General features: G+C 38.2%; 1 protein-coding gene across 3 annotated transcripts in view; it reads right to left on the reverse strand.

The window, feature by feature from the left end:
* The window catches only part of lrfn1 (leucine rich repeat and fibronectin type III domain containing 1), a 126,093-nt gene that overhangs the window by 83,285 nt on the left and 17,433 nt on the right, over positions 1 to 25,375 (reverse strand). Inside the window, exon 2 of one of the 3 annotated variants that reach the window (XM_025898356.1) lies at positions 14,696 to 14,732. The exons of the other annotated variants lie outside the window; for them this stretch is intronic. The gene's annotated coding sequence lies outside the window, so the exon portion shown is untranslated. The remainder of the gene's footprint in view (positions 1 to 14,695; positions 14,733 to 25,375) is intronic. 3 annotated transcript variants of the gene reach the window in all.

The raw sequence follows: 25,375 nt of genomic DNA on the forward strand, positions 1-25,375 counted from the left end.
TAGGATTGCTTAATAGCTGTATTTCAAAAGTTACTGGTGGGTACAACAATAATAACTGAGAACACATTGTATTGTAAGCGTAGGCATGGTCTAAACGTATTTTCTCTTTATTACCAAAATAAATAATTGTTGGACAAAGCATTACTTGCAGCATAGAACCAAAGTCATTGACAAAGCGTTAGGTTGCAATGAACTTGAGCCATGCCTGACAGCATCCATTATTTATGACACCATCCTACATACTCTAACAGACACATTAATTAATATGGTGTGTCATTTGTGCTTTATTTTGCTGAAGGCATCTTGACCGTGCCAGCAGAAAACAAGAAGTGCATGCACCAAGCTATTTATCATTAATTTCTTATCATTTACATTTAGGTTAGAGAGAGGAATCTAATTATGTAACTCAAGCAATATTTTATCCCTTAAGGGAATAACCAGTGAAATAAGACTCAGGCTTTAAAGCGAGATTTCAGATTGGTGTCACTCGAGTTAATCCCATTATAGGGGCAAACAGGAGCCAGGGTGAAGGGATATGTATACAGAGAAAATGGGATCAGTGCAGAGATTCACTCAACGCAGCTATGTAGGGGTGAACTCATGGTTTAATGGATTAAACTCAGTCGAGCCATGATGATTAACCTGACCCCCCTTGCTGGAGATCCCTCCCCCCTTACAACTCAAAGCTTGAGAAATATATTTCAAACACATTTCTCTATCTGCGGGTTTGGGGTCAGGATGGGGGGCTTGAATCGAAACTGTCCTGCAATCATGGGTACCAGACAAGGCCCTTGGACACCCATCTGTGAAAGGCAGATGACGGGGGAGTTTGACTCGTACAACACACCACGCCATGACTCACAGATGGGAGCCAGCTCAGGCAGGATTTGTCACCATAATGGGAATGTGTCTGTATATGTGTGCTAAATGTGTGCGTCTGTGTTTGTGTGTATGCAAGCCTTGTGAGGGTGCCTGTGAGCACGTAAGTATATGTGTGGTGAGACCATGGTGTTGACTTTCAGCGGAAAGGGGGTGAGTGGAGGAGAGGCGCTTTGACAAGTGTGTGATGCATGCTCCTGTGACGGCAGCAGCCATCAGAGAGCACTGGGCTGTCAGAGACTGATAACCCAGACAGGAGGAGTTTAGCAAGACCCTTGTCACTGGGCCTTATCCAGAGTTCAGCAAGACCCTCAATACATCGCCTTCTAAATGTGCTCCTGAACGTGATACTGCCTTTCTTTCTGCTTGTTTAGAGCTGAAATAATGTCTGAACGAGGTTGTACTTTTGACAAAATACAACTGTCGACGTCAGTAGAAGTTGAATACAACACTTTGTGAATGCATAAGTTAATTGAAAGAAGCATTGTACTGGGAAAGTTACAGGCTCTTCCTGTCTCATTTCAAATGTACTGCATAGAACAGCTTAGTTAGTGAGCTCTAAAGTAGCTACTCCACACTATCTGCATGAATAAATCATTGTTGTGTGATTATACCTTATTTTCAGTTTCAATTTAGTGTTTATGAGGTAAAACAGAGTTGCACACAGATGGATGTTCTTCTGGATGAGTTGAATTCTAGTACTAACAATTATCCCTCTGCTGTGACCACTGATGCTCATTACTGAGCAGGACCAGGTATAATCTACTGTGTCAATCTTTTCCTTCATAACATATTTGCATATGTGTAGGAAGAATACTTTTTTACAAGTTTCATAAAAGCCCATTACTTACATTGTGTTTCCGTTTTAGGAATACCTGTATAAGGAATGGTTTTTATGTTACTGAGATAGTTACTTATTTTAAAAAAAATAATAGAAATCACACATTCCAAACATTATTTTCCAGTTTTTATCAGTGATTTATTCAGATCTTCTATTCACTGACTTACTCCTATAGAAAAACCACAAACTTGCAGTCAAGTAGAAGAGCGCCGCACAGCTTTTAGTCTAACCCAGAGAGCACTGCTTGCTGCTCATGGGAATAGTAAAGATAAACAGTTAAATCTTCATATAATCATCATTATCAGTGCACAAAAGCAGTTCTGTGCAAGCATGGGCGATATTGTATCTTTACTGAATATTGTATCATGACAGTAACCTGTAATGCATTTCAAAGAATATTAGGCTGAATACAATTTCAGAGAATATTTTAGCTTTGTTTGCACTATGGAGAATATTTTCCAATTCTTAGTAAATTATATGTATAAAAGTACTGGGACAGCTGCACATTACACCTACAAGAGCTGCTCAGTAATGGAACCATGAAGCTCCCAGTACACAGTTTTTGTGCTGATGTTAACACCAAAGAAGGAACTCTGCAGTTATTAACTGACTTAGTTACATTTCAACACTCCACTCTAAAACTCTATGAGGCCTGTCACTTTGTGGCTGAGTTGCTGTGGTTCTTAATACCACTTACAGGTGATTACTGAATAACCAGGAGGGAAGAAGTTAAAAAATTGACTTGTTTCAAATGTGGCATCCTGTTACGTACCACACTCGAATTCAGAGGCCTCTTTAAAATGACCAACATTCTTTCCAAAGAGCTCTTAAAGGCAGAAGATATGGTGAGGCAATGTGGCAATGGCACTGAAAACACCAAATTCAGAGAATAAGAAGTGTGGCCCAGTACTTTTGTCCTGTATCTTGGCGCTACACTGGTAGCGCATTCAAGACTTGGTAAGCTGAAAATGTATTTCCTTTACAAAATACTATAAGATCTAACTTTGAAGATGAATGATTGAAGGGGAATGCTGATAGCTTTATGAATCTAAATGAAGCTCAGTGTTGAATGGCTGTGCATCCCACACGAACACAATGCATGACACAATCATTGTGCTCAGACTAAACCTCTCATTTAACGGCATTAGCAATTCAACAACACAATGACTGAGAAAAATGAAATTATGAATTTGATTTCCATTGCTCACAAATGAGCCTGTGTAAGAAGTTGGTTTTACACTGAAAAAAAAATGTGAGGTTGAAAAAGATGGAGAAACACATAGCATGCATGTAACGCCAAATACTGTAGATGTGATTTAAAGTAAATTGGCTAAAACATGCAGAAACAGCAATCTGGCCCTTTACACGCTCAATTAGTCAAACCCTGCTAGGGCATATGAAAGCCAGTAAGTAAAGCCTGAAAGGCCATTACCTTACCTTACCTTTCCTAAGAGGGACTGCCAGTCCCCCATGAAGGTCTGTGGGTGCAGATGGGGAGATGAGATCCCCAGGCAGCAGTGGGCTTGTGGGCCTCAGGAGGCCCTCACAGAAGCGATAGGGAAGCAGCAAAGGTAGATTTTGCTGACTCGGTGTAGGAAGTACACTGATTTAAAGGAAAAACGAAAAGAACAGAAAAAAGGCGGTGTCTTGGCTTTGTCTCGCCATATAATCAATTATTATTTAGTTTCACCAAAGAAAATCTAGACTGATGAAAATAATACCTATTCTTCAACTGGATCTATCCCGATTAAAGTGGATGTAATGAAAGTGCTGCTACTGACACAGGTGAAATAGTGGTTAGATACCTGTCACTAAAAACCAGGTCAGGGTGAACAATGACACTTCTGATCTGCTCACACTCAAAGCCTCAAACACAAATGTTGGCAAAAACAGTTGGCTTTCCATTTACTGATTTTTTTTTGGCCATCCAATTGAAACAAAAGACAGCAAAACCAACGATCTCTTTGTCATGTTGTTATATAGTTTGAAACTGAATCCAAAGCTGATTTTAAATCTGCGAGAATTTAAAATAAATATGCGAGAATTCAGATATGTTATAAATTTTTCAGTAAAAACAAAAAATCTGTCTATGTGCCTGCAGGGCATGATGATAATGCTGCAGGAGTGCATCAAAGTAGAAAATGTCTGAGGACTTTTTCCACAGTGAAAATTAATACTGGAATCCATAATTCCAACCGTCAGGAAAACCACAGCTTTTGTTGCCTGTGAGGAGGCAAACCACAAACTTTTCAAGTCTACAGAGTGTATTTCCTATTGAAAGGCATAAGTTGTCAAATCACTTCAAACTGATGTGCTGAGCAGGAATTAATTTAGAGCTTACAATGCAGGTATCATATCTAGAAACAAGGATTCTGAAATGTTATTCTGACTCTGTTACTAATCTATTATTAACACAGTAAAACTTATTCCACTGAAAGTCATATACCAAAGGATCCTAGCAATGCCTTTCTACAGATTGTCTTATAAATTTCTTTTTATTACAATGCAGCGAGCTGCCTCCTAATAATGCCAAGTCTAAAAATATGAGATCTAAGGAAAACTTTAAATAAGCCTGGATACACAGCAGTGAAAACAGCTAGGGAAACACTCAAACCTAGCTTTAAGTAAATGAAAAGCTTGTGTCAGATAATTACCAACCTACTTGCTACTCGCTAACAAACAAGTGTGCTCTGGAAAATACACTGCCATCATAAATGACAGTGTATTTTAAAGAGAGACACATTTTTCTTTACATAAAAGAATACCGCAACAAGCACTCGACATCAGAGTTGGATATCAGAAAATATCTCACTGACTGATAGTTTTTTAAAGAACTGCTGAGAGCTTTATTCTACAAATCAACAAAATATACACTCACCAGCCACTTCATTAGGATACATGCTTTTAAATACAAATATCTAATAAGCCAATGGAAGCAACTCAATGCAATTAGGCATGTATACTGCTGAAGTTCAAATCAAAGATCAGGATGGAGAAGAAAGAAGAATTTTGAACATGATGGGGTTTTTGGTGAGAGATGGGGTGATCTGACAATTTCAAAAACTGCTGATCTACTGCACAGTCATCTCCAGGGTTTACAGAGAATGGTCAGAAAAAAGAAGAGAAAATATCCCATGCGTGGCGGTCCCCTGGGTGAAAATACCTTGTTGATGCCAGACACCAGAGAATGACCAGACTGCTTCCAAGTGATAAGAAGCTCAAAAAACTACTCGTTGCAACCAAGGTATCCAGAAGACCATCTCTGAATGAACAACAATGAACCTTGAAGTAAATGGGCTACACCAGCAGAAAACCACATGGGGTGCTGCTCCTGTCAGCTTAGGACAGGAAAATTAGGCTACAATTCTCACCAGAATTGGAAAACAGAGGATTGTGAAAACATTGCTGTTGCTGATGAGTGTACATTTCTGCTCTGACGGAGCATGGATCCATCCTGCCTTGTATCAACAGTTCAGGCGGTGGTATAATGGGGTGGGTGGTACTTTTTTGGCACACTTTGGGCCCCTCAGTACCAATTGAGCATTGTTTAAAACACCACAGATTACCTAACTATTGTTGCTGATCTTGTCCATCCCGTTATGCGCATCTTCTGATGAGTCCTTCCAGCAGAATAACATGTCATGTTACAAAGGTCAAATCATCTCAAACTGGTTTCTTGATCATGACAATGACTTCAGTGTGCTCAAATGCCATCGACAGTGATCAGATCTCAATCTAATAGAGCATCTTTGGGATGTGGTGAGACAGGAGATTCACATCAAGGAAATGCAGCCGATAAATCTGCCATATGGACCAAATTCTTTAAGAACTGTTTCCAGCATGTTGTTGAAACTGTACCGTGAAGAGTTGAGGCAGCTGTGGGGGCAAAATGGGGTCAAACCTATTACCTGGAACATAAACCTAACAAAGTGGCCATATGATTTTTTGGATCTCACTACACACTTTTGTTTTTTTGGACAGTTTGGAATTTATTGCTATAGGCACATTTGTCAACCAGGCACTCGACTGCCACGACCTCTGCCCCTGACCGCACCAAAGCCCTAGTGTAACGTAGCTCCTAGGATGATGCGGACATGCAAACCCTTCCACCAAGATAAGGTGGGCAAGTGGCAGAGGGACAGGCTCTCCTTTAGAAGACAGGGTGAGGAGCTTGGTCATTCACAGCTCAGAGTAGAGTCACTACTCGTCCACGTTAAAGGGGTCAGATGACGTGTTTAAGGCATGTGACTAGCCTCCTGGATGAGAGGCGAGGTTTTTCAGGCTTGTCCTGCTGGGATGCGGCCCCGTCATGCTGGACACACTGGACAGATCACATCTCTCTGCTCAAGATGAGCTAGAAGAGGTGGCTTGGGAGAAGGAGGTCAAAGCATCTCCCGTCCCATTACCCATGCTGGAGGAGCAACAGAAATGGGATGGATTGATAGATGAATGGAATTTATTCTATAGACAAATAATTTATTTAACCTGGTAATTCATACACGCCTGTGTAATTTAATGAATTTCTTAGTGAGATTTGCACGTTAACTTAGATCACATGCTACAAATAAGCTCAAGTTCATTTTAAGTTTATTTTAAATGATGGTACAGTAGCAGCATTCTCAAAACATCACTACAGTTATTTTACGTAGGAGAAAATTCACCCTAAAATTGAGAAACATATATCACGTATTAGAGAGTGTATTGAATTGAAGTCAGACGACTAGGTAAAGCCAAAGCTCTGAAAACATGCTGTTGTCTGACCCATGAGATGACCTGAACAGCATACAGAGTGAATTTTGTTGTTTTATTTACTCCACAGTCGAGCTGCTGCTGCTGTGATAAGTTCTCATGCCTGATAAATGACTGCATAGTTTGAATGGACTCAACACTTAATAAATCTTAACCATTTCCTTGAAATCCAGGCAGTTTCACCAGACCATAAACATATTTTCACACAATGCCCTCCAAACTTCTGGAGAATGGCCAGCTTTGAGTATATTGTGTGTTTTGTTTGATGACTTTAATGCTCACCCTGAGTGCACACATCCCCTCCCACAACAACGCTGCACCTACATGCGCTGGATAAATGCCTAACTCTTTCAGCCCAGCTTCTCTGCACGTAGCTTTAATTCTGTACACTTATAAAAATTAGAATAACTAATTAGGCGAGTGTAGGGAAAACGTCAATTTTGTACAAATCCACTAAGATGATCAAAAAGAGGTATATGTGGTTTGTCAAATCCCCATGATATTGACTTTCAGATTCGCTTCAATGTATGTTCTCAGTCAACACAGGGCCTCTGTGACGGGAACTAAAAAAGGATGAAAGTTGGCATCTGTCTGCCATGGAATCGAGATTCTCTGCCACACTCCAACAGCAGTGTTAAAAAACACGCTGCATGCCGAAAAATCAAACGAGCCCCATCTTTGACAATTTCTGCAGCAGATTCCACAGGAGCTGCTGCATATGCAAACAATGGCAGAATCCATAAATGATACACCTTGTATGTGTGAGAAAAGAGCAGTGTGGGTGTATCACTAATGGAGCACTCTTCTGACAGGGAGCTCTTTACAGTTGTCTTATGAAAGCAGGCTGCATTTTCAGGTGAGGCAAGTAGAGTATTCTGGTTGCAGAAACATGAAAAGATGTATGATTTTTATTCCAAGAATCACTCCTGTTAGTGTTAAGTACAGTGTGTCTGGTCTTTTGCTGTAGCTCCTACACAAAATTTTCAGTTTTCTTCCGTAGCAAAACAGTTACATGTTGGGCTAATCTGCATAATTCAGCAGCGGCCACTTACCCAATTTCTTGAGGAAGTGTTATTTTGTCATCCCTTGTTTAACACCACACGCTGTCAGAAACAGATACTGCTCAGCTCAGCATAGTAAGTCACACTTTCCATGAGCTTAGTGGCTATAGTGCTGACTATTGGTGTTGAATACAACCTAAACAAGAATCATAACATGGGAAAATTAGTCCCTTTTAACTGCCACTAAATAGATGCAAGTTATGTGCTGATGAAGTAGCCGTGCTGTCCAAAGTCAAACTGAAAGAACTGCACTACACTGTGACACACTGGCACACATCACAGACTGAGAAAGACAGCAAGCCGAACAAAACGAGACGGGCCACAAACAGCCCATTGGGAAAATTAGTCTACATATTTTTAAGAGAGCTGTGAGTTGAAATTTGCTACATGCTTTTAATTAATGACAAGGAGGAAGTGGAAGGGAGAGGACAGGGGAAGAGCGAGTACAGACAATCAACATAAATATCCTACAACGGGGTCTGAAGGGAACATAGCAGAAGGCATTGGACTGTCAGCTAAGGGCCTGATTAATGACAGCTCGGTAGTCTGGAGGTGGTTGTATTCGCAGTAATACAGCTTTCCCATCAGCCCCGAGCGTCTGAAAAGCAGATTACTCTTCTACAAATTCACTCATTATAAATCAAACAGGACACAGTATCTCCAGGAATATCTGCGCTTTGTCTAAAACTCATGAACACTTTTTAAAGAAATATGTTAACCTGTATGAAAAATGTAACTGATGAATTTGCCCCTCAGTGCATATATTCAAGGCCAGAGGAACTGAAGCCCTGTACTTTGTAATACCACAGTATAAAAATGGCTATATTAGTGTTATGTTAACTGATTATTACTTCATATAGAACACATAAACAACTCATCAGTGCCTTACTTAGTAATTGTAATATTTTTTTGCTACTTCATTTTTGCAACAACTCAACATCATATAGAAAAAAGCATAACCAGCACAATATATTTTAGATATATAAAAAATTGCTTCAGAGTAACTAGAAACTCTAGCTGTCAGTTTAAAATAGTGGAGCTAAAATTGGATTATACAATATACATCAAATTCGGATATTTATCTGAAGCACCTAAATGCTTGTCTTTTGTTAAATCGCACAACTGTCAACATCAGTTAGTTTAAAGGGTTTACAATGATAGAAAAAGAACTATGAGCATAAAAATAGTAACACAGACGGCAGAATGCATACAGAGCATTCATCAGTTTTTTCTTCTTTCGAAAGACAAGCCTAGACTAACGTCTGTGCATCTAGAAACATTAAATTCCACAATATGGAAAACGCTTGCTGTGACAGAATCTTGGACGCCGGGGCACATTTTTAATCTCAGAACCGCCGCCTGTAGTATTAAATGAATGTCATATGAATGCTGAAATTGTAGAGACTGCTAAATGACCGCCCCCCAAGCTATGCATCAGTGTGAGATGACATCTGCAACAGAATCATTTGTTTTTCAGCCGTGCAGCTGTCTGTGTTGATGGTAGTATGTGAGATTTGATTTGAAAGGGTTGTCTAAAATTTGGTTGAGACACACTAACGGAAGACAAAATGAATAAGACATTCATACATTTTTTGATGCATTTAACATTTACTTTAATTTTTCACACTTTGTCTTTTAGTTATAGATGTTTGAACATCATTTACTACATGCTGTGTGTCACACTGGAAAATGTGAATGTACGCATGTGACACAAAATCCTTTCATTCTTAATCCCAACACACACCTCCTCCTTGTTATCCTGTGCAGATATATGTCATGCACTTGGAAGTAAGGTGCCCACTGTATGTGCACAGGTATATATTTGCATAAGTTTGAGGTCTGGACAAAGATCCTAAAGTGTTTCATCTCACCACATCACTTGCAAATGATAAACTAAAATCAAACTCCTGCATATTTTTATTTTCATTCCATACTTTTTCATCGCTCTTAAGATAACATTCATCCTTGCTGTTTTCTAAAGAGATCCAAAAGTCAACACAACTTTAGCACATCTCGCTGGCATTGTTCTGATGTGGTTTCACAATAAAGGCTTCCAACTGTCTTCTAACATTCATTGTGAGAATCAAATGGAGGAAACGTTAAACTGACAATGGTTGCTTATAAATGAAAATTAGCTTACTGCAACAAATGGAGAGAAACGATGCCAAGGGCAATGTTACTTGTGTGAGAAAATGACACAACACGCAGCGGGATGGATGAATATAGAAATTTAGCACTGAACTGTCGAGAATCAGTGGATATAAATGAAGTTTTTACTTCATCACGCAAAATCTCACAAGTCCAAATCTGAAGTTGGAATGCTGCGTAAAATGTAAATAATAACAGAAATTTGCAGATCTTATAAATCCTTATTTTATTCACAATAGAACATATTTAAACTTATTAAAGCTTCAAATTGAGAAAATGCATGATTTAAAAGCTAAACAAAACAAAGCAAAAGCATAGGCCAATTCCATAAGCACTAATCCAACCCCATACAATCAAAGATACAGGCTTTTGAATTCAGCGCTGATCACCGAATAATCCCTTTCTTCAGGAAGAAGCATAATTTGAAATTATTCCAAAAATAATTGCAAATTTTACTTTGTCTGACGGCAGAAAAGTCTGGATCTTATCCACATTTACCTTCTTTTGTGCATTTGATGATAGCATGGCGAATTGTGTTTACAAACAATGATTTCTGGAAGTGTTCCTGAGCCTGTACTGTAGATGAGAAAATATTCAAAGTCTTTGCAATTTTATGTTTATGAATATATTTCTGAAAATTTTCCATAGTTTATGTAGAAGCAGATTTTTTTTTGCAGATTGGTGAACCTAAAAAGATGCTCTTTTTATACCCAGTCATATTACTGACCAGTTGCCAATTAACCCGATTAGTTGCAAAAAGCTGATTTGTTTTAGCACCACTTACTGTTCCAGCCCTTCTTTGCCCCCGTCCCAACTTTTTTTTTTCAGATGTGCTGTTGCCATCAAATGTTCAAAACTTCATGTTCTAATCACAAAAAAAAAGCACAGAATTCAGCAGTTTCCTTTTTTTTTCCTTTTTAAGCGTACTGTACTTAGAGTTGGTCTCTGACAGAAAATCCTGATTAGCTGCTTTTGGAAAATCAAGTGAAGCAAAAAATGCAGAACAAAAAGTCAAAGGGGTGAATATATTTTTATATGCAACACATGCTGTGCTCACAGCACCGACTTTGACGTGGTTTTCCGAGGCGCTGACAGTTTTCTTCTCTCATGTGAAGTCACAAAACTTTTAGTTTATGTTTATTGTGAGCCAGATTTTTTTAAAATAGGGATTGTTGTTTATGCCAATGCACAGGGGTGTCTGGTACATTTCCTCTCCATTAACAGTTGGTTCCTGTGCATGCATAAAGGATTTCTCCCTTTTTCTTTATGGTTTATTTCCTCATCTTTATACCTTCTTTTTGTGTTATTCATGCAAAATTTCACCTTTTTGGTATCATTCGTGTTTATTGGATTCATGGGACACAATTCAACAATTAACTTGAATAAATGGTTTGCTGCTCTAATTAAGGAACAACAAATACCAGTATAACAACTGCAGTGTTTTGCAGCTGCATGAAATTTCTTATAAAACGGCATATTTCGAAATTTTTACAACAAATTTGGTAAATAAGCCATTTTTGCAACATAAGAGTGAGATCTTGTGTCAAAAAATAAAATATAACAATGCTGTGAGCGGTTTATTCAGTGCTTAATTTTTGATTATGTGTTGAAATAGTTAACACCAGTGTGTCTATGATAGATGCCTGTAGGGTCTTGTAGGATCTGAAAATAGGTGCTACATATAAAGTGTGTGAAACAGTGTGAGACTACAAACAGGTGTAGACTTTCCCTAGTTAGACATTCATTGCAGCCTAATTTAAATATTGCATCCCAGCGTGCTCCCGCTTTGAACTTTCTCCACATGTTTGCTCACATCTCGCAGTCACCAGGCACTGAAATGCGCTATTGTGTTTTGACACATTTCTCATGAGCAGCAGGTCCATATAATATTAAGTGGAAAATGGCGTCTTTATGCCAGTGGCTTCTTGTGGGAAAACGTCATGCATCTGGCCAGATGTGCTGTACATCATTCATTCATGTGGGACTAAATCATTTGAAAGCGACCTAATTGCTTGGAAACGCAACTCTCGGTGTATTTTTATTGTGTTTATTCAGTGATTTTGAAAAAGAACTGTGCGTAGAAAAATGCTCAGTAATCGCATGTATTTAAAGGTCTTTTCAGCATCCGCAAATTAGTGCAATTATTCAGGGTGAGTGGCGTGTTCAAATAAATGTTTTCATTGATTTTCTTATAAATACCTATAAAACAAATGCTGTTAATTAATTGGTAGGTTTACTAACATATTAGGTAATGTTTGGGGAAAATAATTTGTCAGCACAACTAAAAACACAGCCGTTACTAAAGCCATCAAGTTCATGTTCTCATAGCTTTTGCTTCTGGTTTGTACTCCTCTTACAATCTAGAAAATGAGAAAATCCCTGCCATACCTAGTGCATTTTTCTTTAGTTTTGGGGGCTATTTTTATGATAAATACTGAGAAGATCAAAGTCACGTCAAACACCTAACGCACACATGGAATAGAGAAAGGAAACAGCAGCCCACTCATACAAAACTGCGCAAGTACTTAGGATCAAGAAATATGTAAAAGAGTCTTTACATAAATTGTGTTTGTGTATCACTAATACATCTGACTTCCAATAAATCACTAATAGCTAATTAAGTTTTTACTTTTGCAGCTTTACTGTGAACAAACAATGACTTTCTGACATGGCACAGGCTTCAATTAAATTTGAATATGGGTTCACAATCAGAAATAAAACCTTCATCACAAAGTGCAATAACATTTGTTAGTCATTAAGATTTCTATAATAAATACATAAAATTGTATATGTGGCAGGCTCATCTCTTATCAGCTTTAATAACACATAGAAAATCATTCATGATTAGTAAATATTACCAGTATTTCATCGCATGTTAACAGTAAGAAAAACACTTTATGGAGTTCATTTACAACTTGGAAACACTGGTTACTATAAAGTGCTTTTATGTAATTATTTCAACAACAAAAAAACCCTAATTGAAAAATTTAACCTTTATTTATGCTTATTTTTATTACGAAACAGAAGAAGAGTTGTTAGCTGCCATTGTAATTATTATCATATTTTCCATTTCTCATTGTGAATATTTGAGTAAATCACAGCAGCATAAGTTGGCCATTTGTGGACATGAATGATGATAACAAAAACATTTTCATCCTTTTTCTTTCTTTTTTTTAAAATCCCAGCAGAAAACTGACAAAAGATGCTGACTTGAAAGGTCAGAAGGCTGTGTCACCAGATAAGTGAAGTCTGTTACATCTTTGACTGCTATAAGTTTCTCCTTCTCTGTGCATCATCTCCTTCTGAAAAAAAAAGGTAAAGAATTTATGACAAGAACCCTCCTCAAGCTGAGAGATTTTGCTTGACGGCGATGGGAGATGTTGCCCCACTTCTTTGCTCAGCCCCTTTGGGAACGGTCCTCACTCTTCCCTCCTCGCCTGGTTGAAAACAGAGAGCTGGGCGCACTAAAACAACTGCACTAAATACAGCCCTCCAGTTACCATAGAAACCAGCACTGGTGCATCCCTGACTAGTCCTACTGTATTTCATTTTGCACTTGACCCAGAAAAACACTAGGAGGTTGATGTTTAGTTTCTTCCCAGTCAAAATTTCAAGAGCTTTGGTGATATAACAGGCGTGAACAAAGAGCTGTACTGGTAATGAGGAATAAACAGAAACCAAATTCTGAAGGAGACAGAAGGGAAAGATGCAGGGGTGTGAAAAGGATAGAGAGGTAAAAAAAACGTGCGTGCAAGTCATGACGCCAAAGATGCTTCAGGGAGAGTGAATTTACAGTGACAACAAACTTGGGTACTGCTGCAAGGCTCACCATAGCTAAACTGAACTGGACAGCAGATGATCATTTGAAATATATCAAGTCCTGCTTGTGCTGGCATCTTTCCTGAGATAAAGGATGACGCGACACAGATTTCTTTTTAAAGCAATAGCGTAGCAATGCTGTTCTTAAAGTTATATAATGCAAGGTGCTGCATTGCATCAAACACCATTGTTTTAAATATAGAACTACCCATCACTCTTTAAAAATTCAGGCGTGTATATAACTATAAAATTTAACACATCTTAGAGTAGACTAAATCAGTTTTCAGGAGACAAGAGTCAAATATCACAAAGCTCACTTCTTAATTAAATAGTTAATGATTCGCTCTCCTACTATAGGCCACTATAACATCCAGGCATTTCACAGAGTTAAGTCATTTTTACTGTGCTCTCAGCTCCACTGGGACATTATTATATTGCCAAATAGGTCAGTTGCAACACATTTTACTGCAGCCAGGCTTTTACCTTTGAAACATGATAAAGCACATATATCATTACCACCATTTTAACAATACCCACAAGCGCCTTTAATCTATACACCAAGCACACATGGTTTCAAACTCAGCAACATTATAATAGGAGTAAGTGCTTTAGGAAGCAGATTTTTTTTTTTTTTTAAACAGGAACAATTAAAATGCACGATTCACCTACATATCACTTACAGAACGACAGCATTTCAGCTATGGCACCCTAAACACGTGCCGCCTCCCGCATCTATCGAGGCAACAAGTCACAACTGATCTGTAAAGTCTTTACACTTCAAAGGAATTACTGCTGCTACAATCCAATTTTGTGGGTTGTGGTTCGGGCTTTGTACAGAAAAATGATATCAGTGAGGGCTTTCTATACAAAAAGAACTTTTGCAGTCAGCAGATAAAATAAAAACAAAATTTCAATAGGGCAATAAAGGGGAGACAAATGAGGAGGGGGAAAGGGGTAGGGGCTGCTGAATACATTTTCCACGAGAAATCTTTGAAAGCGAAAAACAATGGCTACATTTTAAATAACAACGAGATGGTAAAGCCTCCATTTCATATGCATGCTGAAGTGCTGTGCTTCTCAAAGTGTGTGGCAGAGAGCCAAGGCAGGTGGGGCGAGGATAACAAAGGGGAAAAATACTAGCTGAAAAACTAGTTCAATGAATAAAGTATTTTTAGGTAAGACAAACAATTATACTGACCTTTATTTTCACTGATATTCAATGCTTCTGCCTGCTTCTGAGGGAGGAAACACCGGAGTGAATGTGTGGTAATTGCAATGTCATGCTGCACGCGAGACTTTATTTGGATTGACCAAAAAACAGAAAGGAAGAAGAAACACCACAAAAATCATCATCAGTCTAAAGACTGTGCAATAAAATCACCCAGGAGATCACTGCTACTCATCTGAGGTTCTAAAACAGAAGTGGCACTCAAGTTTCATCTTACACTACTAATGTAATGTAACACTAAAAGGAAGGTGGGATTAAAACTTCATAAGAATGCATTTGCCTCAAGGGTGTAAACAAAATAAAAATTACCTGCAAAATAACTTTAAGTGACATTACACATGCATATCTGTTATACATCATAATTAAAGAAATATGCAAATATTCACAACTATAACTACAATTTGTATTTCTGTTTGTGAAAAGCACTTACAAGCAATTTGTACGTGATTAGACTTCAATGGAAGATTGTTACAATGCTGATGCAATATGAAATATAAAAAGGAGATAAAACTATATAATGCTAATAATGTAAGTCTGCAACTATTTTTATTAATTGTTCAACTGCTTTATAATAATTGCTAATAAAAAAATAACAGATTGGAGGGGGAAAAAAAGGCCCAACCACAGGATGGAACCAGGTTATGCCACTTTTGCTTGCATGCCTTAAATTATTAATGACAATAGATTTTCCTTTGGTCAAATAACAAATCACTTTGTCCCCACATGACTCCATGGAGGCGTTGCATAGTCTCATTCTCCCCTCTTTAGGAACGGCAGAACAAAAGGGCAGCTACACAGAAGCAGCCATGTAACTGATACATATTCAGTGGACTCTCTTTGTGCTGTGCTGCCCTGCTGCCATTCTTGCTCAACAGCACCTTTAGTCACTGCTGAGGGAGAGGAGAGTGCTTCTTATTCACCCACATGTTCATAGATATTCAGGTATTTGACCCTCTGGTGCTCTAACCTTTAGCTTCCCACCACCTTGTTTTCATTTATGGGAAAAGGGAGAAAATAACTATTATTATACAAAGAATAGCATACCTCATAGGTTTTTGCACTCCTAGTCCATTTTATTTTTAAATAGTCCTCTCCTCTGTTATTGTAATAGCCAACCCGACATTCAGCAGCATTAAAAGGAAGGCCAAACAAGCTAATGATTGAACAAATGCACTGGCAAATTGGACTAATTTTCTTATTGTATTTTTTTTCATTGAACAACGGTGCTCCATAATGATTGCCTGACACTGGGTAAGCACAGGGATGCACGCTCCTCTTTTTGCCTAAAACGGTAATTTGAATGGCACTGGCGTATAAGCCAATGCTGCTGGATGGGGCTGGAGAAGTCCTCTGCAGTAAAGGCCTGACGGCATCATGTTACGCTCCTGGAAATCTTCTATTAAGTGTGAGTAGTATAGCACAAGACAACTGTGGGTTTCCTAAATGGTTTTCATGAGCATTGTAAAACAGAAAGCATACGAGTCATTGAGATGTTAAAAGGTGGTCACAGCGTGGGAGGGGCGTAGAAACAAAATTATAGGAGACAAGTGTACTTACACAATGGATGAATTGTCCTAAACCATTTTTTAAAAAAATCACCACCTGCCAACTAAATGCCACAGAAAACGTAAGCACAACGAGGACCTTGATAGTATGTCAACCGGGAGAATGAAAACATGACTGCACTACAAATGTGAAGTGCCTTAAAGCAGAGTGGAGTAGAGGGAAAACTGAAATGGCTTCTCACACTTAATACGAAAGGCGAAAAATACACAAGAAAGTAAACAGACAATCCCAATACACATGTGGAAATATGGCAATTTGCATATTTTGTATTAAAGGATAACAACTGCATTAAACTTAGATCTGATTATACGACAAGCTTCTTATTTCAGGTTTCGATTCAGTCAAAATCGTTCACAAATCACGTAATAAGAGAGCAGACAAGACACAGATTAAGTGAGGATTTTTAATCTAAACTCTGTAATGACAGGTCTTCAGAGATTGCTCGTAGTGATTCTCTGAGCTGATCAGATAGTTAAAAGGATTTCATATAAGACTTGATCAACTTGGCAAACAATGCAATGATTTAGAGATACACTAATGACTGCCTTTGAAATGACTTTGTAGAAATCCAATTAAAACTAAAAAAGGATTCCCTCAGCTTTGAATGAGGTCAGATTTTTATTACCTGGAATCAATAATTATCTGCAATGCAAATTCCACTTTTCACATCCGCTAGTATATGCAGCTACTACAGTATTTTTTTGGCCTGTTTATGCTGTTCGAAAGCTGATATACTTAATCGCATTGAGACATGTAAACATAGGCCGGTCATATGTTAAATATGGGTAATTTCAGCCCATTGCTAATTGGTTGCTAGGCATGTATAATTCAGCTTTTGTTGATATAAACAAGATGTAATTGTTATTAAATTAAAATGATAGGATGCTTTCATAAGGTGCAGTGAGTGCATGAAAGCTAAAAACAGGTCACTTTAGCCAATTGGTAGGTGGTTGCCAGGCAACATGACAACATCAAAATATATCGTGCATAATATAAATTTCGCAGATATACATTAGATGTTATTGCTGTGAATTTTAAATTATACTATGCTTTCATAAAAAGTGATAACTGCTAGAAATAAGCCATTATAGTCGATTGCTAAGTGATGATAATATCTGATATGGATACAAACATGGGCATACGAGGCGGTTGTGTGCCAAACTTGGCTACTCAGCTCGCTCGCAGACAAATTTGAGAGGTACATAAAAAAACTGATATTTATTCAGTATCCAACCAAATGTGAAATTTGGTCACTACATGAGTCATCGCGTCATTATTTCACACTCCTATCTGAATCCATTCTGTCACTATCAAGGCAATGAAATCATAATTGGTGACTGAAGAAATCACACCATCCATCCATCCATCCAATTCTAGTTATGCAAATCAGCCCAAGAAATCACTTAAAAAACATAATACAATAAAAGTATTCTAATCAAATTAGATCAAATCTTTCTCGATTGGCTTGTAAAATCAGGGTTTAAAACAATCAATTTAACAACCAAAGACACATTTTTTTTTATTCTTCCAAGTCAAAAGGTAAAGCTCATTAACTAACAGTAAGCCACCTGATCTGACAAGACACATACAGCGATTATACAGTACACATTAATCTGTGGTTTAGATGAAAGCTGTTCATTGTTGGCTGCTCATGCAAAGCATATGGACTCGCAGCAGACACCATTAGCATGGGTGATTAACTGGCCAGGTTAAGCGCCTTGCACCAGAGGCACAGAAGAAACGATCCACCTCTTGGGATCGCATTGCCTGTACCACAAATTACGTTATCTCCAAAATCAGTGGAGGAGGAGGATGGCAAATTTGGTGCTGGTGGCACATCGTGCATATTAGGCGATTGTGTTTGTGGCTACATGAATGAATGAGAGGGGGGAAAAAAATGAGGACACGATCAAACCTCACTGGGGAGTACAATGGAGGGAAATGTGTCACATCAGAGCGACGGAGAGATGCTGTGATGATTCCTTTCAGACTGAAACACACCCAACTCACATTCAAATTTAATGAGCACATGTTGGGAAAAAAGTCATGGAGAGATTGGGGTGATGGTAATAGGGTTGCAGCCCCAACCAATTAAAGCTACTTAAAGAAAATCAATTTGAATCGCAAGTTCAAAGACATCTCAGTCAGTAGCTGACTGTGATCCTAAGTGAGTTGGCACTGGGGATTTCTCTTTTTGCATTGCGCATTTTTTTCTTGTGAGTCTTTGAAACACGCTTACACACTGTCAGGTGACAGATGGCAGCTTCCTCGAGTTACCACAGAGTGTGTATTCGACTTTTAGACTAATGACGTGTAATGTGCTATATTTTTGACTTTTCTCTTCCAAAACTGCATCAATGCCAAATATGGAGATCGCCCATTTTCAAGGGTAGATTGGTCGGCAGAGAGCACTGCATTTATAGGTGACAGGGTTACAGTGCTGGTAGAGTCCCGTCTCATCTTTAAGGGCGTAGAAACAATTTGGTGGAGCAATCCTGGGCAGATACTTTCACCAGTAGATGGTCTTGTTCTTGCGTAGGTCCAGTCAGTAACTTTTAGTGCCACAAAGGTTTTGAGGACGGTGAAGTTTCCCTGGAAAGCGAACTTCAGGCTACTACTTTCACCTACTTGAACTTATGAAATCCCTTCCTTCCTCTTGAAGAAGTCGATTCTCATTTTCACTGAGGGAGTGAAAATGAGAATTCACTTCTACTGTATGCCACGCTGCTGTTGATGTAAAGGTGGCAGAGTTGTAAGCCTGTTGCCTCTGAACAATGGCATGACCAGCCCCTTCTCGCTCATGTTGTTCACCCGCTGATACACTGAAAATGATGAATCCCTCTGCAACCAAATCCAACCTGTTCTCAGAAACAGCAGGGGGATGAATATATTACAGCATGGCGATTCATTAGCTGAATGTCAACCACTATGTGTGCGCAGACAGGGCCTTGCCTTTTAACCATAGTTCACCACATGAAAGAGGACCCAGAGTTATACTTGAGTCATCCAGAAGATAATTTAATAACTTGCTACAATAGTGCTGAAACTTAATCTGAGACCCTTTGACCTCTATAAAGTGATGGGTTTTTTGGTTTGTATTTTTTTTTTACTGTGATAGAATCTTTTTCATTTTCTTATCTGAATATGAGTGAGTATGGGTTTATGAGCAGCCACCCTCTCATATTAGCTGGCCCAAGAATCAACAGACACCACAGATCCACAAGGATCTTTGCCAGTTTATTATGGACTGCAACCAGGAAAAAGGATTTTATGTGTTAAACAACTTAGAACACAACAAAGAACTATCATAAATAGCTACAGTATAAGGCTAAAAGTCTTAACTTGATATCTATTGAGCAGCTGCTCCACAGATTTTAATTATATCACCTAGATTGGGTTGTACAGTCTATTTTTAATGTTGCCAAAGTTCTTAGGAAATACTTCCTTGTCATGTGATGTGTAAAATCTTTAAGGCTTGTTGATTGTTTTGTGCTAAAACTTTAAATTGAAAAAAAGACCAAAAACTGTATATATGTACTGCTCATTGATCTAAAACAAGAATCAAGAGCACAAACGGACTAGAAAGACCAGATGATGTTTTCTCCAATATTTGCTTCCTTTAGTTGGATACCAGATTTGAATTTAAAATCATTCTTCTCACATAGAAAGTCCTGAATGATCAGTCTCCATCATATCTTAAAGACCTTATGGTGTCATTTAATCCTGAAAGAGCACTTTGCTCTTAGACTGCTGGCTTATTTCTGGTTCCATAAAGTAGAATGGGAGGTAGAGTATTCATCTATCAGGACCCTCTCTTTTAGAACCAGCTCCCAGTTTGGATTCAGGACACAGACATCCTGCCTACTTCTAAGATTAGGCTTAAAACTTAAAGCTTACATTTAGGGCTGGATCAGGTGACCTTGAAGTATCCTTTAGTTATGCAGCAGGACTTCTAATGATGCACTGAGCATTTCTCTCCACTCTCCTTGCATGTTTATGCCACTACAGCACATCATTAACGTTTGTCTTCTCTTTCCTAGGGTTTGTGTTTTGTCCTCATGCCTGATGATGTCTTTCTGTTTGGTTTGCCAAAAGTCTCTTGCTGTTAAAAGAGAGTTCTTCCTCCCTACCATCACCGAGTACTTAGTCATGGGGATTCTCAGCTTGTTGAGCTTCTCTCTCTAATATTGTAAGGTTTTTAAATTTCAATACCCTGAGGTGACTGTTGTTATAAACTGGCACTATATAAAGAAAATCGAACTGAATTCAATTTACAAGGGCATGTTATCCTCCGCATGTGTTCATTTGAAAGCTCTGAGCAGAGGCGTCAATGATCTGACAGTTTTGTTTAGGTCTTTGGCTTCACATTTATCATAGATTTAAAATCAAATAGATAATTTTATATTCTCTTTCCCAGCATGCCAAGCTCTTTTATACCTGTATTTGCTTAAAATTAGGTAAGGGAAGTGTCAGCTCTCTTCCACTGCTGTCTGCAAGACCACCTCCTTTGGACTTTCAGTGTCCAGTTATAAAATTCACACATTGCCGAACTGCTACAAACTCCTAAGACGCTACTTTAAAGTTAAGTGTCGAGTGAGATGAATTTCTTCATTCGTTACAATATTTAACAAGCTAGCAGGAGTAAATGGAGTTTGCCCGATTGTCATGATAAATTTTACAAAATTAAAAATTCAGTTTATTGTTCAAAGCACTTTAAGTACTTTGCGTCTATCCAAGATTAAAGGACCTAACACTTTCTGCTATGCAGGTCAGGCTGCTTCTTTTATTCAAACCCATTCTAAATTTTTTAAGGTTGCCAGATGTGATTTTTTTTAAACCCGCCTAGTAACATCAGCATTTACCCACTGATATAAGATTATTATTCAGTCTCTAACTCACAGCATTGATCAAGGACTTTGTAAATGTTTAGCCCTGGCATTGTGGTTGGGAATGAGAGTCTGATGTCTCAAATTTAATCCATAGAGCTAGATTTTGTACTTTTAGGCCTTGCAGTTGTGTAGGCTAAACCGTGTGACATTTATTTCAGGTGAAAATAGCTGTAGATAAAATAATGAAAGGAAATTTTTCTCTATACAAACTCCTGGTAATAAAGATCATGCCACATGATCAAAAGCTCCAGAAGAACCATACAAGAAGGTTTTAAGGTAAGATTGTTGTATCAGCTGGTGATTCCAAGTATTATTTCATATGCTCCCATTAACACAGCTACCCTTTGTAATATCAGTGTAAATTTTTTTAATAAAACCTGTTAGCAAGGATCATAATACAGCTGCTCGTCTATTGCAATGAAAGCGTTCAGTGAGGGATTTTTCCTGGGCCCTTCAAGAGGATGAAGGTAAAAATATTAATGTCACAGTATTATCTTTATCTGTCATGCACAGAATATTTCACTGCAAACTTGGTACAGCCTGAAATTTTTGAGAAAAATCCCCAAGGCCAATTCATGCAGTAGAAAGATATGACCTCAGCATAGAAAAAGAAAGGCCAGAATTCAGTTTTTAATACTTAATTTTGAAGTCACTGCTGGTAAGTGATCTTCACGCTCTCTGCATACTAATTTGCACAGATGTCGTCCTTGAGAACCGTGTGATTAATAATGGATACAGTGTGACTATATGCCAATGGCTGGGCAGATCTGTGGAGCAGTGAACTGCAACACCGGGTTTGAAAATGTGCCTCTTTCCATCTCCACATCTCAAATAGAGTGTGTTTAAATTAACCAGGATAAATAAGAGTTAAATTCTCCAGATTCAAAACTGATCCTTTCTCGTGCTTCTGCAGCAAGAGAATATGGGAAATCAGAGAAATTTGAACATGTAGTCAGAGCCTGCATCACAAATATCTGCAGCATGTTTTTCTGAAACTGTTCCTAAGAATATGCACGGCATCTGTGAAATCCATTCATAAAAATATGGGCACCCTCAGTAAAATAAAATAAATGAAAAATCTTACTGTATTTACGCAGGGATATTTTCAGAAGGAATACAGTGGATTAACGCCACAGTAGATTTTCAGAGCATCAAAGCTCAGCTTAAAGGACTCCTTACCTTACTCTCATCCTATTTTAATAAAATGTAAATAAATAAATAACAAAATTAAAGACCAGTCAAATTACTATTCAAATTCAGTCAAAAGCTCCCCTTCAGATGATGTGATATGCATGTGTTGCTAGACTATTATTACAACACTCAGCTCTCAATTCAGATACGTGCAGAAGAAAAATTTGCATACCAAGCCAGTAACATCTGCGTCATTCCACCTTTCGATGCATCTTCATTGGTGGGTAAGACTGCACTCAAAAAACATTTTATTTTAGCCCGAGTGCAATGCAAGAGAAGTCAAGCCTGCAGAACACTGTTATTTAACACTATGTGTAAAACAAATACATTAACCAACTGTACTCATTTGCTAGAGGCCCCTTTCACATCTCTTCAAAAGTTTAAACAGAAAGCAAGCAAGTTAAACATTCATTATTAAACAAAACTGAACCGCTCTATTCAAATTTAGCAAAGAGACACCATATCTGGGCCAAAGAAGACACCAAAGTAGTCTTGTTAACTAACGGTTTAGTGCTGATGAAGGCACACTTTGCATTAAAATGTTAGCAATTTAATAAACCCAGGGTTTTAAATGAATATGAGTGGTCCAGTTCTTTCTTTGAGTTCAGTCTTTATGAAATGACCCAGGGATACACTTCTCTTTCTCTGCTACACTGTGAGGTGTCTGAAGAGCACCTCTTTATATTTCCTCCAAATCTTTTTCAGCCCTGTCATTAAACGAAGGCTCGAGTTTCTTTTTTGTTGTACTGTATGAACTACTTTGAAAATGGAAGAACAGATGGAGTTTTATTGCAATCCTAAAAAAAAACATATCAAGGGGAAATGGTGGATGAAGAAGTCTTTGCCTGAATTACAAAAGAGTCCATTTATTGGCACTTGCTTTACGAAGTACACTATAGTGACATGCACCATTTGCCCTAATGGTGGTAAAGTCTTAATTCTACATCTCCTGGAAATAGAAAGTTTGCTATTCTTGATCCGTTTAATAGGTAGTTGCGGACAAATTAGATCTGCAATAACATTAGAAATTCAAAATGTAGCTATTGCACAAGGTGGCTTTCATGGACAGTAACTAGGCCTCTGCTGCAGCACCTTGCAGGTCTGTGATTCTCCGGGTAACCATTGGAAACAGTCCTCTATACACAGGACAAAGGAAAACCTGAAGGATGGGACCTGCCAATGATTCTCCCTTGTGCGCAGCCACAAGACTCGCAGGCCATGTTGATTTACTGACAAAAACAAGGTCCCCCTCTGAGTGAGCCAATGTTGGTGTGGAACACACCACTCAAACAGGATATTTCACTCTTTACTGGAGCTCATCTCTAAAAGGTAATGGCTTGGAAAATCTGAACTCTTTAAAAGGCAACAGGGACTATAAGACTATTATACATTTCTTATCCTACTGACATTGCCATCAGAGCTTAGACAAGCTGATACAGGGTCACTAGATTATTACTTTCTCATAAGCAGTACAGTCAAAAACAGAGGTTTCATGTAGTGATGTCTGCCAGTGAGCATGGCAGGCTGATACAATGTTAATCCCAATCACTACTCCTACAGGACCAGAATAATTTCAGGCTCTTATAGGATGTGGAAGTTGGAATCATTCCAGGAGTAGTGGGTGACAGTTCAGCCCTTTTGAATGGTCCCTGGTATGTCTGTGGAATTTTAAATTTCAGAAAGCACCTCAATCCAATGTGTGAACAGGCCACAGAAAACCACCTATTAAAGTCTGAAAATGTATCTGTGTACCACAAGAACATATGGTCAATAGTTAGTGTACAAGACTTACCTCGCTAAGCCGGCTTATACTTTAGCTCATAGCACTCCTAAGCTCCTTAACGAGTAAGCTCAAACTGAGCTAATTATTCAGAGACAACCTCCGTCTCATGGAACGCAGCCAGGGATGAGAACCTAGCACCATAAATTTGGCAATTTGGCACTGCAACACATGGAAGCTGTGTAATTACCTAGTAAAAAAAACAAACAAAAAAACCTGCAGGAACATATTGTATGTACTCTATGGATTGCTCCCGACAAAAGTGTCAATATGCTTATTAGTCTACAGGTTGTCTCACATAGGGCTTTTGTCAATCACAATATTTTGTGTGCTTAAACTGTGTTGTAACTATATCTTGATACTTCAGTGATTTCTTGTATGTCTTCTAATTCAGAGCTGGCTTCTGTCCGCAAAGAGCTGACTCACACTGTTAATTGTTATTCATCTTAATATGGCTTTCCCGAGTGCTTTTGTCATTTTAATTTAGTTACTTCAAAGTCAAAACCTTCTTTGATTGTGCTGTTCAGTTATGTTGCTCACTCAAACCAGAAAATGGGTACGCTGTGCAAATCATTTTAGAGTTATTACGAGTTTGTGAAGACTGTAAATATGTTAGATAAAACAGTAGTACACTATAAAGAGCAAAACATGTTACTGGATTTTTTTTCTCAAAGTTTCGCATGTGTTGTGTTTATAATAAAATAAATAGTTGATTGAAATTCTCCTCGTCAGCTGAAATACACTTGCATCTAAGCTTCAAAATAACAAATGGCTCTGTAACAGCATACCATCAGCAAAGATACCTCATTGCATTTATATTCTAAAGCCTGCTTGAGCTTCTTTTCCTGGTACATCTGCATTGATTTTCCCATGTATGAAAAATGCTCGCTGAGCCACTTCATCACCTGCCATACTGACAACTTTATAATTTCATTTTGGTTATTAGCATATTACCTAAAAACTAATTTATGAAAGACTATTGGAGCACCTTTGAGGTTCACTGTTGCGCAGAGTAAACATAATTGTCTGTGTAAAATTCTACAGTAATCTAATGCAACACAACTGACAGAGTTACTAACAAAGACAAAATAATACAGGGAAGATAATCATGGATTTGAATAACAGTCAGGTAGACCTTTCTATTGGAATCATAATGAACTTCATCTGTACTCGCATTCTAACGTCAGGGGCAGTAGGAAAGTGGTGAAAGCCGCAGTGCATGGG

Source organism: Oreochromis niloticus, linkage group LG14 (assembly GCF_001858045.2).
Source record: "Oreochromis niloticus isolate F11D_XX linkage group LG14, O_niloticus_UMD_NMBU, whole genome shotgun sequence".
NCBI lineage: Eukaryota > Metazoa > Chordata > Actinopteri > Cichliformes > Cichlidae > Oreochromis > Oreochromis niloticus.